The sequence below is a fragment of the Triticum aestivum genome, chromosome 2D (assembly GCF_018294505.1).
Source record: "Triticum aestivum cultivar Chinese Spring chromosome 2D, IWGSC CS RefSeq v2.1, whole genome shotgun sequence".
Lineage (NCBI taxonomy): Eukaryota > Viridiplantae > Streptophyta > Magnoliopsida > Poales > Poaceae > Triticum > Triticum aestivum.
This window is the reverse complement of record NC_057799.1, coordinates 650,040,815-650,054,324: the sequence shown is the minus strand read 5'-3', so window position 1 is coordinate 650,054,324 and position 13,510 is coordinate 650,040,815. Positions and strand designations below refer to the sequence as shown.

Sequence of the window (13,510 nt, the reverse complement as noted above, 5' to 3'; positions counted from 1 at the left end):
TCTAAATAGTGCCACAATCTCTAGCGCTCATGAGTTTCCGCACCACAATAATCAATGGTTGGCCATATATGAAGAAAAAAGAAGGATCAAGATAGTTCTCTGAAGAAGTCATACCATCTCTTGTCACACATCATGTTCATAGATCCTAGGCATACTCTCTTCTCTCAATTTCATTATCATCTTTTTGGACTACAAAATCTAAAACTCATGTTCTGAATAATTAGTACAATAAATTAATTTCAAGACATGTCATGGATGAATTATTTGGGTGCCATACTTAAAAATAATAGATTGCTCGTGCGTTGCCACGGGCCAATAAATGAATTTGTAAACAATGCTCATTTTACTCCCTACGAACAAACTCATTGCATGTAATGTTCAACCACAACACAAACACAAGTATCTTCTATGTATTTCAACAAACACCATGCACCCCTCTAGCCTCTCTTCTCCATTGAACATGCCGTTCATCGCCTTCTTTGTCCATACATAAATCATCATCTCATTGCCCCTTGACTCTTCATGTGGCTTCTATGCCATTGTTTTGTTGTCTCATTCTACTACATACGCCATGCAATTTTTTTTTAACAGAAGGAGCGCCCGAGGGCGCTATTCATTGATCTTTCATACACATCTTACATCAAGGATACGAAATCCATAGATTACAAAGTTGCTCAAAGCGAGCAACACTGGACACTGGATACTCCTATCAGTTGAGCGAATACAGTATGTGGTAGGGGATACAGTACAGTATGAGCTAATATAGTATGTGGTAGCTAATACAAAGCTTTTTCAGTGAGTCCTTTGCACAGTTATGAGCAACACCATTCAAATCTCTTTTGATGTGATATATCTTTAACATAAGAGACTTGGAAACAATGAAGTATTCTGCTATCTGTGAATGGATTTCACAATGTCCCGGGTTTGAAATTCGCCAGCATTTGCAGCTCTTGCAAGTACCTGATTATCTGTCAGAAGGGTGGACCGATAAAACCTGTAACTTTGGACTCTACCTGAAGCCCTTTCATTATAGCTTGAGCAGCTTGATGCACCTGAGTTGGATGTCCCTATTTTCTTCCAAAATGTTTGTCATTTCCCGCCTTCTATATACACCAGAAAAATTCATTAGATTGCATATGGAAGCATAGTGGTGTCCTGAACTTAAGATTGCTTGAATAATATTAGGAATTGATCTGTAACGTTGCACAAAGTAATCAGACCTAAGAAACCATGGTTCTAAGAACTAAGCAGCTTTAGCAAATGGGCATGAGAAAAACAAATAAATGTCATCTTCCTCCGCCTCACACATGGAGCAATATTTGGAGATGTGTCTGGCATACATACCAGCCCGCATGCCTGTTGGAACTGCTCTCTCAAGAAGCCTCCAAGCAAACGTCTGAATTCTCGGAGCAATGCTATTGTCTTTCCAAACCTAGCAAAAAAGTGTTTTTACAAGAGTAAACACCTGCCTTCGTTGAGGAGCTCATTCTTGATGAAGAACCTGTACACATAGCTTGTATGCACTCTTAGTAGTGCACTTACCTGTTGGGTGTGTTTCCAACACATGATATCTTTACCCTCCGTTTGAATTATGGGGGTTTGGAGAATAATGCTTGCTGCCTCGGCATCAAACAGAGAGTAAATAAGATTTTCATTCCAAGCTTTATTGTTAGGTTTCCATAGATCTTTAAGATTGGAAGGATAAATGTAAGGCTGATGCTGAATTATGAGATGATCATAAATAGAGCTCCAAATAGGACACCATGGGGAACTCCATATCGACAACTGATGAGATATAAGGCACCTCACCTTAGTACGAATAATAAGAAAAGGAGGCATATGGACATGGAAACATTCTTTCCACCACATGTTCATTCACAAACTGACTATGAACAATGCCATGTTTGCCTCTGGGCTCAGTTGCCATCTCTGCCTTAGATGAGTCCCCATCACTTTACCTCATTAAGAGTTCTTTTCCTATGTACCTCAAATACATACAACAGCCACACGTCAAGGTTGCATCATTGTCATTCCAGCTCTTCTTCCATGAGCCCTTCCACTTCAGCTCTTTTGTTATTGTGACAACAGTCTGCTCCATCATCACCCTGCTCCAAATCTGCCAATCTTTCCATCCGGCTCCAAATACGCCCATTTTTCGCCAAATCTGTCAATTTGTCCTACAAAGTTTGTACTTTCAGCCTGAGAATTTTCATTGTTCGGAATGAGGAGGGTTTTCAGAGTTCACTTCTCTCAAAGAGAGCACAACACATATCAATACAGATTTGTGATGAACAAGGCTCAGTGTTATTTATAGCAATAAATACCAACACATGGTAAGTTATTCAATGGAGTATCTAAGTTGCTGTGTTTGGCAAAAAAAGGTCTAACGTGACTATGTTAAAGCGAATCCCTAAATTAACAAATGCAAGAGGAAAATATAACTACTACGAGTGCATGGGGTGTGCACATGTTCCTAGATAATCAATTTGACCAATATATTAGATGCCAACAAAGCTATGTGCTTAGAAAATTTATTTGAATTCAAATTTATTCGAAGCCTCATTCACCAATCTCAACGGCATTATATTGATTTTAAAAATAGATGGTTCTGCAACATACCTTTACAAAATAGTCATAAGTAGATTTTAAAAATAGTGACAATCCGACATGGTACAAGGCCAAACAAGATACTCCTGGTAGCCGACCACCGCGACGACCTTCTTTCGCTTCACATTGAGGAAACGTGGCACACATGTTTGCAGTTAGAACATAAGATCAAACTTCAATTAACAAAACATCAAAATAATGATTTCCTATCAACCCCAAATTATCTCACACATATGTATATCCGTCCACACACATAGCTAATATCACTGATATAATCCATTTATAAATGCAGCTCATAAAGCATAAATGCTATAGATAAAAGAATGTAGGGTCCCAAAAATAGTAATATAGGAACAAAGCCCTATCTCTTGTCAGGAACATTATTCCATAGAGATCATTTTTGGCTTGTTTGCATGTCTACATCAGAACAAGTAAAATATGGATGGAGAAATATCCAAGTCTCTCTCTCACCAAACATGTTATACGTACAAATACACACCTTACTACTATTTCTATCAAAACAAGCAAACTCCCTAGTACAACAATTTTTTGGTGAATCATGGGAATCCTTCTCTGGACCAATAAGTCTACTGCCTAAACATATCGGGTGCTACAAATCTGATTAACAAAATAAATAGATACAGTTGCTTACTCAAGCTCCGAAAAATTCTCCTCAAGAAAATATGTCAAAACTATTCATTCGAAATTCCCAATATAGAGCACATAATGCCAGTATTTAATTGAACAATTGTTTACTCCCTGACAATGATCTGTCTGAAAAGGTACAAGTTTGTCAGAACAGAAAATGACTTGGAAGATCAGGAGTTAACAGAAGGCTCATTTCTAAATGGGGGTGATGAAAAAAATAGACATATGAAAAATGATTTCACAACATATAGTCATGTAATAACAATTATGAAGGTGTTATATGCAGACATCTCCTTGTTGAAAAAATTTAGTTTACAATAGTTATAATGGACCACCATCACTAGTAGGAAAAGGGGCTTTTACCTCGGTTTGTAAGGGCCCTTTGTCCTGGTTTTCGAACCGGGACTAAAGGGTCGTTACTAAAGCCCTAACCCTTTAGTCCCGGTTCTTACACGAACCGGGACAGAAGGTCCTCCACGTGGCCGCTGCTGCCAGCCCAGGCAGGGGGGCCTTTGGTCCCGGTTGGTGCCAACAACCGGGACTAATAGGCAGGGCCATTTGTCCCAGTTGGTGCCACCAACCGGGACCAATAAGCATCCACGCGTCAGCATTTCAGGGGCTGGGGTTTTTCAGGAACGATCGTAGCAAGTTGGCCTCGGCTTCTTTGGGATGTTTTTCAACCGTATATGCATCTATGAGATTTGTGTTAATGAACCCAATATCACCGATTTGTCTTTTCTTCAATTCGGCGATCTTCAATCTGCATAATATAGTGAGGATAATTATAAATACATGCAATGAAAGAGCTGACCTATATAGAGAGACTTAATGACAGAAGTAGTACTACTTACAGATAGTAGCAAGTGATCGTTGTTTTATCGAGGGCCTTTTGATTGTAAAACTGGAAGAAATCCTCAAATGGAACATTCAGCAGTTCAATTCCAACGAGGTCATGCTCCGGTTTAACTCTCAGCGTCAAAGTACTCATCCCATCAGACTCTCTGCAGGTTTTCATGTACCAATGATGTAATCTTCGCATCATCGTTGTTAGAGATCTTTCATCTTTGACGAGAGGCTTCCCGTAATGGTATTTGTGTTCGTCCACCTCAATGATTTCATAATGTACATCGTCGGGCAGGAATCTCCAAGATTGCTATAACCGGCCACCATCCTCGGATCATTAGCGACGATGTCTTTTGACACCTTGAGCGGGGGGCACGATTGGTTCGCTTGTTCGCCGAGCTGGGCAATTTTTTTCCCAGCTCGTCGTTCTTTTAATCTTTGATCACTGACAGTACTTCCCGACCACTCCGCTTCGGCATATGTCTTTGCAAGAATGCGCTCATAGTTACCTCTCGGCAGAGACTTTGGTGGTTTTGTCAGGGCAGCCAGAGTGCGCTTTGCTTTCACCGGATCTACCTTCTCCTCCGGAGGTGGATGTTTCTTTGCTTTCACCCCTTCAAAGAAGTTTGTCACTTCGGCTCGCACGATCTTCCTGGTTTCCTCCTCGGTCCTCTCGTATGGTAACTTCTCTGGAGTCTTCAGAGAAGGACCGCATCTGTATTGCCTCCCGCCTCTGGCAGCTGTACTGCTAGACGCCGGCAGAGCAGACGGAGCGGCTGCGGCTGTCTTCTTTCCTTGCTTACGAGGCGGAGGAGAAGGACTACGACGTGCCGGAGCAGCCGCAGCGGCGGCGGGTCTCTTCCGCCCTTGCTGACGAGGCGGAGAAGGAGGAGGCTGGCTGCTCTGGCGCGCCGGCGCAGGTGGAGAATGAAGCGGAGTGCCGCCACGCGCCGGAGAAGGAGGCTGAGTGCCCTGATCACTCGCCGGAGGAGGAGGCGGAGTGCCGCCACGCGCCGGAGAAGGAGGCTGAGTGCCCTGATCACTCGCCGGAGGAGGAGCCGGAGGAGGAGGCGGACTGCCCTTACTCGCCGGAGCCGTCCAGTTCGGAAGGTTGATGAGCTCCTTCCGCCATAGGCACGGAGTCTTCAGAGCTAAACCCAGCTGAGTCTCCCTTCACCGGTAGGGTGGTCAAGCTGGAGGTCCTCAAATCCCTCCGTTATTTCATCCACCATCACCCTAGCATATCCTTCTGGAATCGGCCGGGAATGGTAGGTTGCACCGAGTTCAGGAGGTAAAACAGAGCCAACAGCCGCCTTGAATTTGAAGTTCTGCCATTGCGCCATAAGGTGGCAATGTTGAGACTCCGTGATAGCATCCACGGGGTAGCTAGCAGGAGCCGTCAAGACATGCTCCAGCTGAAGCAGCTCGGTGGAAGCCACGCTGCTTCTCCACTGAGATGGCGGGGTAGCTTCGGGGGTAGTTTCGGCATGTCGATTGCTGTCTCGTTCCTCTAGCGCCTGAACCCTTTCGTGCAGCTTCTGAATTTGGGTCTGCTCCATTTTTTTCCTCCTCTCCTGGCTTTTGTAACCGCCTGCGTCCGGAAAACCAGCCTTCCACGGAACGGAGCCTGGCATGCCTCGTGTCCGTCCAGGGTGCTCAGGATTCCCGAGGGCCATTGTGAGCTCGTCGTTCTCTCTGTCTGGAACGAACGTCCCTTCCTGCGCTGCATCGATATATTGTTGAATCTTCTTGATTGGTATTCTCAAAAGCTCGTTCGTCCAAACGCACCTCCCTGATACAGGGTCCAAGGTTCCGCCAGCCCCAAAGAACCAAGTCCGGCAACGGTCTGTCCAGTTCATTGTCTGTGGTTCGATCCCTTTTTCAAGCAGATCATTCTCAGCCTTGGCCCACTTAGGCCGGGCTTTGAGGTAGCCACCTGACCCCGTGCGATGGTGAAGCTTCTTCTTCGCAGCATTCTTCTTGTTTGTCGCTGACATCTTCTTACTCTTTTCCGATGTCTTGTGGGCCACAAATGCGGGCCAGTGATCTCTGATCTTCTCATACCGGTCGATGAATTCTGGTGTCTCTTCTTTGTCGACAAACGTTTTCAGCTCATTCTTCCACCTCCTGAATAGGTCTGCCATCTTCTTAAGAGCATGATACTTGATTAATTGCTCTTTAACTGGCTTCTCCGGATCCTCCTCTGGCGGTAGGGTGAAATTTGCCTTCAGCTCAGTCCAAAGATCATCTTTCTGCATATCATTGACATAAGACACCTCAGGGTCTTCCTTCTTAGGCTTATACCATTGGTGGATGCTGATCGGGATCTTGTCCCTAACTAGAACCCCGCACTGAGCAGCAAATGCATCCTTTGTCCGGATGGGTTCAATCGGTTGGCCGTCGAGCGCGATTGCTGTGATCTCAAACCTTTCATCCGAGCGCAACTTTCTCTTCGGGCCTCGTCTCTTTACCGCAGTTGTGCTCGATCCGGAGGGCTAGAAAAAAGAAGAAAGACGAGTGTTAATTAATATGTGTACATACCAAAACAATGAATGCATCAATTAGCTAGTCAGCACAGGCTTAACTAATATATTTACCTGGCCGGACTCTGTTCGGTCACCGGAGCCGTCACCACGTGCTCCTTCTTGCACCAGCATTGGGTCACCGGAGCCATCATAATCATGTCTTTCCTCCTCCACTCTTCGATCACAGTAGCCTGCTTCTTCACCCTGTTCTTCCAGACCATCATTGTCGTTAAGATACGACAAGATATCACCTCCGGCTAAGATTATGTCCCCCAACACCTCTTCTGCTTGCTCGTCTCGTCCGTGCTCCATTGCTTCTGCAAATATTACAACATGGCAATTATTACACAAACATGACAGCAGGTGGTTAGTGCAAACGTAGACCTAGCTTATTCCGGGTTTGGGGTGTCCTCGGCAACGCTTCAAGGGTAGGGGCGCGGCGGGAGGGGGTAGGAGACCGACATCGTTTTTTTCTACGGTTTGGGTGTCCTCGAGAGTTTTGGTCGAGCGAGAGGGCCGGGGGGTGCTCCCGTGGTATAAGTTATCACGGTCGAGAGGGGGTATAAATATCGACCGTCCATCATGTCGAAGTTATCTGGGAGGGAGTTATATATATCGACAACGACGACATACATACATCGGAAAATAATGTTATCGGGGAGGGGGTATATCGACCCCCCCCCCCCACGTGTTGAAGTTATCGGGAGGGGGTTATATCGACAACGACAATGAACGTACATGGGAAAATAATATTATCGGGGAGGGGGTATATCGACCCCCCCTCGTGTTGAAGTTATCGGGAGAGGGGTATATCGACGACGACAGACCCGATAAAACATAAGAAAACGAAGAAGAAACAAAAGAGGAGAAGAAGAAAAGGAATAGAGGAGAAGATCGAAGAAAAAAAGAAGAAAAAAAAAGAGGAGAAGAAGAAAGGAATAGAGGAGAGAAGAAGAATTTTCTATTTTTTTCTTCTTCTCTTCTTTTTCTTCTTTTTTCCTCTTCTTATTTATTTCTCCTCTTCTTCCTCTCCTCTTCTTCTCCTTTCTTCCTCTTCTTATTTTCCTTTTTCCTCTCATTCATAAAAAAATGTTCAAATAGAAAATTTCGAAAAAAAAGTAAAGGTTTTGCCTAATGCATTGTTCATATGAATATACAAACATTTGCATATTCTACAATAATTAATATCACCAAAAAAATCTATGAACAGAAAAAAAATCCTAACTTTTCTAAAAATCTATCTTTTGCATATATACATGAACATATACACAGAGAACATATATACACAGAGAACATATATACATGAACATACATATATATACACAGAGAACATATATACATGAACATACATATATACATTTTATAAAAATGCAATAAAAAGACAGGGAGGAAGGGGGCAGTGCCGGACCTGACCAAGGCGACGGCGGCGCGACAGGGCAGGGGCAGAGGCGACGACGGCGTGGTCGGGGCAGGGGCAGAGGCGTCGGCGGCGAAGGGCGGGGCAGGGCGACGGGGACGGGCCAGGGCGGCGCGCGTCGGGGCAGGGGCGCGGCTGACGGCGAGGGCGCGGGCAACGGCGACGACGGGCACGAGCACGGGCGACGGCGACGACGACGGCGGGGGCGGCGGGCGGCGTCGGGGCAGCCTGGCGGCGTCGGCGTCGTCGGGGCAAACTGCAGATGAACTCTGAAAAATTTCTTAAGTATTTGCTTATATAGCAAAGCCTTTAGTCCCGATTCGTGGCACCAACCGGGACCAAAGCCCTCTTTTCAGCAGCGCAAAGGGCGGGAAGCGGCGGCCTTTGGTCCCGGTTGGTGGCACCAACCGGGACTAAAGGGGGGGCATTGGTCCCGGTTGGTGCCACGAACCAGTACCAATGCACCCCTTTAGTCACCAACCGGGACCAAAGGCCTCTTGCTGCCCGCGTCGCGGCCAAAAGTTTAGTCCCACCTCGCTAGGTGAGAGGGGCTCGGAGTGGTTTATAAGCCCCGCTGCGGCTGTTGTCTCGAACTCCTCTGTATAGCAGGCTTCTGGGCCTAACTTTGTCGTGCTGCCCGTTGAGCCCTCTAGCCTTTCTGGGCCTGTATTTGCAAACCCGAGGGTTGGAAGGCCCAACGAGCAGCGCCCCAACAATTTTTTTTGCTGTATTTAGTTTTTTTGTTTTCTTTTTTATTTTATTTATTTTGTTTTGTTTCTACTTACAACAAAAAACTTATTTATTTTATTTTGTTTTGTTTCTAATTACTTATTTATTTTACTTTATGATAATTCTTTTTGCTATTAAAGTTTCTATCAAAAAAAGTTCTTTATGAAAATTCTTTTTGCTGTATTTAGTTTTTTTGTTTTCTTTTTTGCTTTATTTATTTTGTTTTGTTTCTACTTACAACAAAAAACTTATTTATTTTATTTTATTTTGTTTCTAATTAGTTATTTATTTTACTTTATGATAATTCTTTTTGCTATTAAAGTTTCTATCAAAAAAAGTTCTTTATGAAAATTCTTTTTGCTTTTAATGATTTTGAACAGAAAATACTTCGATAATTTTAGTTGCATCAATTTTATATGATTTTAGTTTCAATAATACTAGAGATTTCTTATAATGTTTTGAACAAAAAATACTTTGTTAATTTTAGTTTCATAAATTTTATTAAAGTTTATTTTATTTTGTCGGAACACAAGAAGTCCGGAGTTGTAATAAGTTATTAAAAATAAAAAAGAGGCGCAATGCTCGTTGATTTGCTTCAAGCCTTTCGGAATAGTGTAGACTGCACTGCACATAGCTCCATGCAGTCTACCTTATTCCTCAAGGCTTGAAGCTAAGCAACGTGAGCATTGCGCCTCTTCTTCATCGTCTCTACACTCAGGGCTTATAAACCGCTCCTAGTGCCTCTCAGCTAGCGAGGTGGGACTAAAAAACTGCTTAGTAAGAAACTCTAGTACCGGTTCGTGCCACGAACCGGTACTAAAGGTGCTCATGGGGCCACAGCCTCATTAGTACCGGTTCGTGGCACGAACCGGGACCAATTCCACCCTTACGGGCCTAACCCCTCTGTACATGCTTGTGGGCCTACTGGGCCTTCTGCGGGCCTGAATCCTGGCCCATGGATGGGTTTCTAATCGTATTCAGGCCGTGGTGGCCCAGTAGGTGGCATAATTTTTTATTTTTGGCCTGTTATTTTTCATGCATTTACTAATTATTTTGAGCTATAAGACCCTAAAATTGAAAAGCATTTCAAATGAACTCTGAAAAGGTTGAAAGTTGGCATGGTATCATCATTTCATCCACATAGCATGTGCAAGAAAGTTGAGAGGGTTACGGCAAAAACTAGATGCACTTCTTGTACAAAACGGACAATGGTATCATACTCGTCTGTTACAAAGTTGGCATGGTATCATCATAATAGTTGCGGGAGAAAGTCTTCACTTTTTCTTCGCTTGTGTCATTTGCTTATTGCGCCGTAACCATGGATAATCTTCATCGTTTATCAGGATGCTTGGGTCAGCCTTGACTTTGAAGGGAGGAATTTCATGAAACTTTTCATAATCTTCAGACATGTCAGTCTTGCCCTCCACTCCCACAATGTCCCTTTTTCCTGAAAGAACTATGTGGTGCTTTGGCTCATCGTATGATGTATTCGCTTCCTTATCTTTTCTTTTCCTCGGTCTGGTAGACATGTCCTTCACATAGATAACCTGTGCCACATCATTGGCTAGGACGAACGGTTCGTCAGTGTACCCAAGATTGTTCAGATCCACTGTTGTCATTCCGTACTGTGGGTCTACCTGTACCCCGCCTCCTGACAGATTGACCCATTTGCACTTAAACAAAGGGACCTTAAAATCATGTCCGTAGTCAAGTTCCCATATGTCCATTATGTAACCATAATATGTGTCCTTTCCCCTCTCGGTTGCTGCATCAAAGCGGACACCGCTGTTTTGGTTGGTGCTCTTTTGATCTTGGGCGATCGTGTAAAATGTATTCCCATTTATCTCGTATCCTTTGTAAGTCAATACAGTCGAAGATGGTCCCCTGGACAACGAGTACAACTCATCACAAACAGTGGTGTCACCTCTGAGACGTGTTTCCAACCAACTGCTGAAAGTCCTGATGTGTTCACATGTAATCCAGTCGTCACACTGCTCCGGGTGTTTGGAGCGCAGACTGTTCTTGTGTTCATCGACATATGGGGTCACCAAGGTAGAGTTCTGTAGAACTGTGTAGTGTGCTTGAGACCAAGAATATCCGTCCTTGCATATTATTGAGTCCCCCCCTCCAAGCGTGCCTTTTCCAGTCAGTCTCCCCTCATACCGCGATTTAGGGAGACCTATCTTCTTAAGGCCAGGAATGAAGTCAACACAAAACCCAATGACATCCTCTGTTTGATGGCCCATGGAGATGCTTCCTTCTGGCCTAGCGCGGTTACGGACATATTTCTTTAGGACTCCCATGAACCTCTCAAAGGGGAACATATTGTGTAGAAATACGGGCCCCAGAATGACAATCTCGTCGACTAGATGAACTAGGACGTGCGTCATGATATTGAAGAAGGATGGTGGGAACACCAGCTCGAAACTGACAAGACATTGCGCCACATCACTCCTTAGCTTTGGTATGATTTCTGGATCGATCACCTTCTGAGAGATTGCATTGAGGAATGCACATAGCTTCACAATGGCTAATCGGACGTTTTTCGGTAGAAGCCCCCTCAATGCAACCGGAAGCAGTTGCGTCATAATCACGTGGCAGTCATGAGACTTTAGGTTCTGGAACTTTTTCTCTGGCATATGTATTATTCCCTTTATATTCGACGAGAAGCCAGTCGGGACCTTCATACTGAGCAGGCATTCAAAGAAGATTTCTTTCTCTTCTTTCGTAAGAGCGTAGCTGGCAGGACCTTCATACTGCTTCGGAGGCATGCCGTCTTTTTCGTGCAAACGTTGCAGGTCCTCCCGTGCCTCAGGTGTATCTTTTGTCTTCCCATACACGCCCAAGAAGCCTAGCAGGTTCACGCAAAGGTTCTTCGTCACGTGCATCACGTCGATTGAAGAGCGGACCTCTAGCTCTTTCCAGTAGGGCAGGTCCCAAAATATAGATTTCTTCTTCCACATGGGTGCGCGTCCCTCAGCGTCATTTGGAACAGCTAGTCCGCCGGGACCCTTTCCAAAGATTATGAGTAAATCATTGACCATAGCAAGTACGTGATCACCGGTACGCATGGCGGGCTTCTTCCGGTGATCTACCTCGCCTTTGAAATGCTTGCCTTTCTTTCGACATTGATGGTTGGTCGGAAGAAATCGACGATGGCCCAGGTACACATTCTTCCTGCATTTGTCCAGGTATATACTTTCAGTGTCATCTAAACAGTGCGTGCATGCGTGGTATCCCTTGTTTGTCTGTCCTGAAAGGTTACTGAGAGCGGGCCAATCGTTGATGGTTACAAACAGCAACGCGTGCAGGTTAAATTCCTCCTGTTTGTGCTCATCCCACGTACGTACACCGTTTCCATTCCACAGCTGTAAAAGTTCTTCAACTAATGGCCTTAGGTACACATCAATGTCGTTGCCGGGTTGCTTAGGGCCTTGGATGAGAACTGGCATCATAATGAACTTCCGCTTCATGCACATCCAAGGAGGAAGGTTATACATACATAGAGTCACGGGCCAGGTGCTGTGATTGCTGCTCTGCTCCCCGAAAGGATTAATGCCATCCGCGCTTAAACCAAACCATACGTTCCTTGGGTCAGCTGCAAACTCAGCCCAGTACTTTCTCTCGATTTTTCTCCACTGCGACCCGTCAGCGGGTGCTCTCAACTTCCCGTCTTTCTTACGGTCCTCACTGTGCCATCGCATCAACTTGGCATGCTCTTCGTTTCTGAACAGACGTTTCAACCGTGGTATTATAGGAGCATACCACATCACCTTCGCAGGAACCCTCTTCCTGGGGGCTGGCCGTCAACATCACCAGGGTCATCTCGTCTGATCTTATATCGCAATGCACCGCATACCGGGCATGCGTTCAGATCCTTGTACGCACCGCGGTTGAGGATGCAGTCATTAGGGCATGCATGTATCTTCTGCACCTCCAATCCTAGAGGGCATACGACCTTCTTTGCTACGTATGTACTGTCGGGCAATTCGTTATCCTTTGGAAGCTTCTTCTTCAATATTTTCAATAGCTTCTCAAATCCTTTGTCAGGCACAGCATTCTCTGCCTTCCACTGCAGCAATTCCAATACGGTACCGAGCTTTGTGTTGCCATCTTCGCAATTAGGGTACAACCCTTTTTTGTGATCCTCTAACATGCGATCGAACTTTAGGTTCTCCTTTTGACTTTCGCATTGCGTCCTTGCATCGACAATGACCCGACGGAGATCATCATCATCGGGCACTGGTTCCTCTTGATCTTCAGCAGCTTCCCCCCTTGCAGCATCATTGGGCACATCGTCTGGTTCCTCTTGATCTTCAACAGCTTCCCCCGTTGCAGCATCACTGTATTCAGGGGGCACATAGTTGTCATCGTCCTCTTCTTCTTCGCCGTCTTCCATCATAACCCCTATTTCTCCGTGCCTTGTCCAAACATTATAGTGTGGCATGAAACCCTTGTAAAGCAGGTGGGTGTGAAGGATTTTCTGGTCAGAGTAAGACTTCGTATTCCCACATATAGGGCATGGACAACACATAAAACCATTCTGCTTGTTTGCCTCAGCCACTTCGAGAAAATCATGCACGCCCTTAATGTACTCGGAGGTGTGTCTATCACCGTACATCCATTGCCGGTTCATCTGCGTGCATTATATATAATTAAGTGTGTCAAAAACCATTACAGAACATCATGAATAGATAATTAAGTGACCAAATTAATAGAAGTTCATCATCACATTAAAACC

General features: G+C 44.8%; 1 long non-coding RNA gene across 2 annotated transcripts; it reads right to left on the bottom strand.

Moving 5' to 3' along the window:
- Window positions 1–1,789: 1,789 nt before the first annotated feature.
- On the bottom strand, window positions 1,790–3,301 carry LOC123050825 (uncharacterized). Of its 2 annotated transcripts, XR_006423854.1 has the most exons (3): window positions 3,260–3,301; window positions 2,620–2,726; window positions 1,790–2,177 (listed from the first exon to the last, which is right to left on the bottom strand). It is a non-coding gene; the product is annotated as an uncharacterized lncRNA (long non-coding RNA). The 2 variants fall into 2 exon arrangements; XR_006423853.1 differs by lacking the exon at window positions 3,260–3,301 and having other exon boundaries at window positions 2,620–3,234.
- Between the last annotated feature and the right edge of the window lie 10,209 nt (window positions 3,302–13,510).